We start from the raw sequence: 8987 nt of genomic DNA on the forward strand, positions 1-8987 counted from the left end.
CTTTCCTTTTATTTTTTTCCTTTTTCTGTTTATTGACTCTCCGCTTTAATTCAACCTAACAAGGTACTAAGATACGAATATTCTTCAAAAAATAAGATAGTTACTATTCCCTCCTGATACTTTTTCTTAAATGACATGAAGAGAGCACTACTGTGGATGAAAAAGGGTGCCTCGTCATTTGTAAGAAAGTGGAGGAGAAAAATGTCCAATTTTTAATGCTAAATATGTCCAACTATTTATATCTTCATTTTTTCTTTTTGTTATCGATATTGAGTGGGCATGAGGGAACCAAGACTCCAAGTCGGCTGCCATTGGTTGTACGTGGCACGTCCCGTTGGGGCCCACACAAAAATTTGGTATCAATTGGATCCGGTTGTTATGGCGGTGTGCGCACTTTTTTGTTGAAGCGCCCACTTAGATAGTTAGATGGTACCGTATGACCGCCCTGTCCTGGATTCTTGATTTCATTCGGATCATAGCATGTCCTACCCGGTTCGAGTTGGAAAAATGTTATCCCAAAGTTTGCCTGGGTTCAGTTAGCAGGGCAAGGGACTCGAATCTAAGACCTCTTAGATGGTAAAAGCATGAAGTGATTCTAGTCCAGAGGGAAGTAGATCAAGTGATACGCTAAATCACCAACCATCCATAATTTGGCATCTGCATCGTTGATCGTAATGATCAACTGTGTTGTAGCAATCATGACAAAAAAAGGTACACCGTGGTTGCCCATGGATCTGATCGTAAAATCCAATCCCTTGGCTTTTAACTGGTATATATAGCAAGCTCCACTACCACTGAGGCCATGACGATTGTGGTCTGTAACAATGTCAAAATTGTTGGCGATTTTGGTGTCTTGGGGTGTTCCATCCCTCTCCCTAGAGCAGTGGTGTCCGGAACATCTGGGACAAAACCCAAAAAAAAATAAATATTAAATATTAAAAAAATGAATGAAACGCGTAGGACAAAAACTCGACTTGTCCAGGATGTATTTGCATCTGGCCAAGAGTGTCTGGACAAGACTGTTCTACACAATTCTCCACTAGCAATCAAGTACCCTCTAGGTAACCAAATCTAGTCATTCCTATGTTTATGTAGAAGTTGATTTGGACAATGTCACAGAAATACTTCAATTTGCATCTGTGTCGTGTCTTGTCCTATGGTGTTCGTAATGAGAAACTGCACAAGAATGGCGTGTCCCGTGTCCTTTAATGTTGGAATGACCCAAAGAGAAAACATGGGTAGATTTTATTCGAATTGCATAATCAAATTGAGTGATGGATGGCTAGTCCTGGTCCAACTTGACTTAGCGGGGAGTACTCTAAAACTGGATCATAACTAAGTGGATCCAATTGTTGAGCTAGCTAGCTGTGGTGTTGCAGTGCTTCAATTCAATGCCCAAACAAGTCCCAGGTCCGAAAGGCCATTTTTGCCTAATGACCATATAGATCCGTTATAGAGATGAAAAGTCTGATCAAGTTACCACACAGGGTGTTGTCTTGGGTCTCGGGTCTAGGGTCCATTTAAGTTCGGATCTTTAAGGACATGGTCCTCACGTGACCACCTTGACTGTTGCATACCAATCTGAATTTCTTAGTCGATATTTAATATTTTATGAACCCCTTAATAGCTCATTCATTTAAAAAGAAGAAAATTGATTAATTGTGGTCAGAAAATGAAGGGGTCAATGTCAATGGATTGTGGACAAGGAAATATCCAAAAAGTATAACGGTGTAGGGTCAAAAGCAACATTAGTGGGGCCTAAGCAAAGGCAAAAAGATATTCTTTTGGATATCAGTATTTGGGTGCGCTATGTAACTTGGGTTGGACCGATGCAGTACCCCCATAGTCCTCAGTCAGTCACCCGAATCCTGTCTGAACCCGCTTCAGTAAGTCGACTATAATTGTATCCAAACTACGTGGGTGAGGACCTGGTTCTGGTCCGAATTAGCTCTAGCCAAGATTTACCCAACCGAGTTTGTGATAAAAGCTAGAATCTAGATCCCATTGGGTTGGACGTAGTTATTACCCATATCAGATTGGACATAGATCCGAACATAAAACACATGTAAATGTTGGATCTGTTTAGCTATTTAAGCTAGTTGGATCTGGTTCAGTTTTATCCCTTTTTATTTCCCATAACAGAGCTGGAGGAATTAGGGGGCCCCTCCCTTTTACACAGATAGCGTTAAGCCAATTCAAGCAGGGTAGAGGCCTTGTTTATACTACCAGGCAGTTATGATACCGGTGGGGTTTGAACTTGCAACGTCCCATCACATCACACGGTGACTTGCACAAACTGCTCTTAGTTTTAGCTTCTTCCATCCAACTTTGACTCCAACTATGAATCTGATTATGAAAAATTTTATTAGGTCAGATGACTAAATGCTTACATGTGACCCGTTTATATCCGCACATGGATCTTCCTGAATCACGGATTTTAATCATTTTGATGATCTCCGAATCTTGGATCTTGTGCAGTCTCTCTCTCTCAAAAGCTAAAAAAATCACAAAGCCTTAGAACATAGACACGGATTTTAAGCATTTTGAGGATCTTAATTTTTGGGATCTTACAGTATTTGCATTACCATGTGCAGCCTCGCCTCAAAATACGAGATATATATATGGTGTTATCAAATGGAAAATCCCTTTCAAAAATTTCTAGTTGACTCAAAGTTACAGATAGAATCAACTGTACTCCTTGAAACTTGATTCATTTCAGCCGTAGGGATGTCAATGGATCAGGTTTTAGAATCTGGCTTCATTTAGTCAGACCAATATACCATATCCGATTATAATCCAAAGCGGATATGGTTTTGATTTTTTGTTGCAGAATCTGACGGATGTGAGGAATTGATAGACATCCAAATCTATTACATGTAAAAAAGCAGATCAGGAATGAGCTATCATTTTAGCCTTCTGAAAATAAAAAATGATATTCATAGAACCTTTCTTCAAGTATTTCTTCGAGTCTTGCAGTTGAGACTTCAACTGCATCACTTTAGATTGAGAGTGTGCAACATAGGATTGCTTTAATGCTCTCCACACAACAAAAAAGGAATGTAATCCCACTATTTGGTCTTGAATAGGTTTTGACATAAACGATATTATCCAACTAAGAGCTAATTTTGTTTATGCCATTGAATGAAATCAAGATTGAGATCTATAGAGTTCTCCTTGAACATGTGTGGTGCAGACCTTAAGCCATCTATGAATCCCATAAAATCCTAGGTAACTAGTATGGGATTAATTGGGACTCCCATAGCAAGTAATTTTTTGTTGTTAACTTAAGAGAAGATGATGGATATTACTGACAAGAGGAGTCATGACCAGGCCGGACATCATGCTTGATAACTGCGAGCTTGATAAAGAACTTTATGAAAAGGAACTTGAAGATAACCAGTCCATTAGTGCTTCTCAGAGCATTCAAACCACATATGTACACATGATATATGTGGTTCGGTTTGTAAGGAACCTATGTCCACAGAGTTATGAGGGTCTTCTTGTAGAAATTATGGTGTGAACTATATATTGTGATTCTTGTTTGGTGTTTGGTTGTGATTGCTTCTCTTTCTTTTGTGTAGTCATTGTCTTGTAACAAGGATTTTATGGCAGACGATTGAAAGGATTAATGTACCTAGAGGAGGTAGTTCTGAAAAATTCAAAAATGATATGTCTTATTCATTGCTTCTATTGTAAATTGATGCCAAAGCAATCGTAGTTCTAATAGATGCAATCCTACTTACAAGAGCATAGGTGTCAAAATAATCAAGTTTGGGTTTATGTTTGAAACCTTTAGCTACGAGTCTACTTTAAAAATTTTAATATAGCCATCAGTTCGAAGTTTCCTTTTGAAAATTCATTTTCATCCCAAAGGTTTAAAACTATGGGGTAAATCAACTAAAATCCAGGTTATATTTTCTATGATAGAATCTAATTCACTTTCTATAGTTTCTTTCCAAGAAGGAGTATCAGAAGAAGTCATAGCTTTCGAAAAAGAAACAGAGTATCTATCTATCATATAGAGATAAAAATCAAGACCAAAATCTTTTGTTTTTTTTTAGCTTTTACTTTTTCAAATTTTAGGATTTTCAGTCTTACAAATCCTTTTTCTTGGATTATTTTCAATAATTTTTTGAGCTTCAAGTGATTTTAAAGTTAAATCTTCTCTAAATTTGACTTGGATAGATTCTAAAATCACTTTGGTTTCAATATTCATAAACCTATATGTCTTACTATTTTGAGAATATCCAATGAAGATACATGTTCTGATTTTTTAACCTAGTTTTGTTAATTTTGGTTTAGTAAGCTTTACATAAGCAATATAACTCCAAACTTTTAAATAACTTACATTTGGTTTTATACCTTTCCAAAGTTCATATAGTGTAGTGTTTAACTTAGAATATAAAACTCTATTTAGAATATGACATAAATTAAGCAATGCATCACCCCATAGATTATAATTTATACCAGAATAATAAGCATTGAATTAATCATGTTGAATAGAGTCATGTTTTTATGTTCAACTACACCATTATGTTAAGGAGTATATAGATCAGTATTTTGTCTATGTATTTCATAAATTTCATAAAATTCATTAAACTCATTTGAAAGATATTCACCACCTCTATCAGATCTAAAAAAATTTATTTTGCAATTATGAAAGTTTCCAACCTCTGTCTTAAAAATCTTAAATTTTTCAAATAATTCATCTTTTGTTTTCATGAGATAGACATAAACATATTTTGTGAAATAATCAATAAAGGTTATAAAATAATTGTTACTCCCACAAGTTGGAGTATTTTTTAAATCACATACATCATTGTGAATTAAATCTAATAATTTAGAAGTTCTTTCAATACTCTGAAATGACTTTTTTGCAAACTTTGCTTTAATACAAACATCATATTTTTTAAGATATTTAGTTTTGTATTTAGAAATAAGTCCTAAGTTACCCATGCTTCTCAAATATTTATAATTCACATGTCTTAATCTAGCATGTCATAAATTATATGAGTCAAGCATATAAACAGAAATAAAATCAACTTTATTCATCAAATTGAGCTTGAATAACCCATTGGTGGCATAGTTTTGCCTACAAACTTATAGTTCTTCGACAGTATAATAATGTTGGATCTATTATAACTTTGAAACCATGACTTATAAGCAAATAGGCAGATACAAAATTGTTCATAACGGTAGGTACGTGATACACATTTTGGAGGGTTAAACATTTCTCAGAGGTGAAGTGAAGTTTCACACTCCTTTTTCATAAACTTTAGCTTTATGTTTATCTCTCATATAAATCATATGGTCTTCCTTTACAGTTTCATATGTTTTGAACATACTTCTATCATTGCATGAATGGATCGTCGACTAGAATCCACATACCACCCTTTATTCAAATTAATCATAAATATCTTACTAGCTACAACCACTAGATTGTTATCGAATTTACTAGATTTATTGCCTTGAAATTTCTTCATATGTCGGGATTCTCTCGTATAGTGACCGATTTTCTACAAGTTTAGCAGGAAACAATCTTTCTCTTTTTAGCATCGAATTTCAATATCTTGTTCTTGTTCTTAAGTATGGGTTTAAACCTTGGTTTGCTTTCAACCATGTTTACCTTAACATAAACTTCTTTTACTTCATCTTTATTATTTCAAGATTGAGCTTCTTTCTTGATTCTAAGATGTTAAAGAAGTTGTCTTAAGGCAAACTCTTCATTCTTATGTTTCAATTTATTTCAATAATCTTTCTAAGATGGGAGTAATCTATCAATGATTGCAGCCACTTGGAATGATTCAGCAAGGATCATACCCTCATACTTGATTTGATTAGCCAAGATCTACATCTCATGGACTTGAGGTAGTAGTGGCCTATCATCGAAAAATTTGAAATTCATATACTTGTTAACCAAAAACTTATGATTTCATACATCCTCTATTTTGTACTTGCTTTTAAGGGCTTCGTACAGCTTCTTTGCAGTATTGACTTCTGAGTAGAAGTCAAAAAGGGTGTCGAAGAGTGCATTCAGTATGTGTTCACGATACATGAAGTCATCCTGCTTCCACTTTAGTCTCCTGAGATTTTCAATAATGGTTTTGCTCTCTTATTCTTTCAGATAGTCCTCCGTGAGCACGTATACCACTTTTGCAATCATGAGAAAAATGAGCACTTTGTGTTGCCATCATTTGAAATTGGTGCCATTAAACTATCGAACTGAGACAACTTGGGCAACTTCTAGTTTTCAACCTTCATAGTCTCCATTTTGTAGAACCATCACTTGAAAATTATTGAAAAGTTTGCTTAACTAGTAGGTCGGGCAATTAATCTTAAACCAGGTACGTTCGGAGGCATGCGTATATACGCACTATCTTTCAAGCAACAGTTTTTCTACTTAGGATCAAGTCCTTGGTGCAATGGGTACTTGTGCAACTATGCTCTCAGGATACAACTGAGCTTTCGCCTACTCCCAAAAATTTGGTTCACGCCCTGCACTGGGTGAGACCGATCACCTTGACACAAACCACCTTAAACAACCTCTTGACTTGGAAGGAATGAACAAAGTTCGAAATGGTTATGGATCCTAGGTTTAAATATGGGTATAGATCTAAACTGCAAGTGGGTATAGATCCGAATAGTACCCAAATCTGAATAGCAATTGGATCAGAATCTTAGTAATGGATCCAAACATCAACTGGATCTAGATATCAGATGAATATAGATCTGAATATCAACTAGATCTATATCCAAACTATAACTGAATTTGGATCTCAAGATTAGACCCGAACTGGAACTGAATATGGATCTGAACTATAACTCCAAAACTAAAGAAGAGAGAGACAACATAACTCGTGGGAGAGGGAGAGAAAAAACATTTAAGAGAGAGGAGAGAGAAGAGAGTTAAGGATGAGAGAAATCAGAGAGGGTTGGGGTTTATATAGGCCTCAACCCAAGGCTACCAATTAAAAGCCATAAAGGGCCTTTAAGAGGCCAAAACGGTTAGCTTAATGGGCCATGGCTAGCTAGACGGTTAGCCATAATGACCCAAAAGGATAAGCACCAAAATAGATCCAAAATGATCCTAGAAAGGTCAAGCTTGACCTTGACTGAGTCAAAAAGGTTAACGGTCAACAAGTCAAGGATAAGGGGTGACTACTGGACTGTTTTAAACCATAAATGCCCATGCAAAACCATTGGATTTGATCCAAATGAATCTGAATAAGATCCAAAAAGATCTTTAAAGGATTAATGTTGGGTCAAATTCAATTAATTGGCTGGTCAATGGTCGATTTTTAGACTTGGGGATTAGATTCATCCCAAGTACTAAAAGGATAAGTCCAAAACCAAACCCAAAACCCAAAGTCCAAATCGAAGTCTAAAGTCAAAGGTCAAGATCCTGATCAAGAGCAAGAATAAGTGATATACAAGTCCAAGATCTAATGCCCTTGAGGATCTTGCCCTTTAAGGCACCACCCCTCTATATAAGGACAAGAGCTTCTCAATAACCTTTAATGTGAGACTAAACTTTTGTAAACTTACCCACAAACTTAAGAAAAAATGAAAAATAGAGAATACATAGGGATAGTTTTGAGCCAAATCTAACAACTTCAATCGTGAAATAGCATATTTTTTGTTTCGTAATTCTTTTTGCACAATAATAATTAGAGTGAAACTCAAAAATAGCATTATTATCTCTAGTGATTTTCTGAACCGAAAACATATTTTTAGTAGGAACAAGCAAGATATCCCTTAACACTAGATTCTTATCGCAAGAAGAAGAACCAATGTGATTAATAACCAAACCTAAATTGTCACCAATTTTGAGAGAATTTGATCCTTGATATTGTATTATCATGTGACAAGTTGTTCAAATTACTTGTCACATGATAAGTAGCACCGGTATCTATACCAATTTGTGTTACCAAACTGAAGTTGAGCATTAAACTGAGTATTTGCGTTATAAGCTTGAGCTGATCAACCATTGGACCACGATTCTTAAACAAATTTTGAAAGATTGTAACACGTGTCTTATTTTTTCACAAAGTTGACACAGCACGACCTTTTCTATTCCCACAATTAGGATTATTAAAATTTTGGCTTCTGCCTCCACGACCTCTAGATCTATTTTGAAAGCCTCTACCATGATAATCATTGCAACACAACTAGATTTGCTGCACTGATGACATCATATTCAAATTCAGGTGTGTTTCAAGCACGAGTAACATTCCTTGCAGATCTTTTAAAGAAAACGGATCAGACCAACTTTCGATAGTAGTCTTAAAAACCAAGTAATATGGAGGAAGATCCCTTGAGATATGCATAATCAAGTCTTCTTCACCCGCAAGCTTAGAAGCAATGGCAAGTTGATGGGCTATCATTTTAGCCTTTTGAAAATAAAAATTGATATTCATAAAACCTTTCTTCAAGTCTTGCGTGTGCAACATAGGATTGCTTTAATACTCTCCACACGACAAAAGAGGAATGTAAGCCCACTATTTGGTCATGAATAGGTTTTGACAGAAACGATATTATCCAACTAAGAGCTAATCTTGTTTATGCCATTGAATGAAATCAAGATTGAGCTCTATAGAGTTCTCCTTGAACATGTGTGGAGGCCTTGAGCCATCTACGAATACCATAAGATCCTAGGTCACCAGTATGGGATTAATTGGGACTCCCATAGCAAGTAATTTTCTGCTGTTAACTTAAGAGAAGATGATAGATATTACTGACAAGAGGAGTCATGACCAGGCCGGACATCATGCTTGAGAACTGCGAGCTTGATAAAGAACTTGATGAAAAGGAGCATGAAGATAAGCAATCCATTACTGCCTTGATACCATATCAGAACATTCAAACCACACATGTACACACGATATATGTGGTTCGTTTCGTAAAGAACTCATGTCCACGGGTAACTCTCTCTCTCTCTCTCTCTCTCTCTCTCTCATTGAATTGAGAGGAGACGAGAGAGATTTATA

The sequence above is a fragment of the Nuphar pumila genome, chromosome 15 (genome assembly GCF_984573655.1).
Source record: "Nuphar pumila chromosome 15, dmNupPumi1.hap1.1, whole genome shotgun sequence".
NCBI lineage: Eukaryota > Viridiplantae > Streptophyta > Magnoliopsida > Nymphaeales > Nymphaeaceae > Nuphar > Nuphar pumila.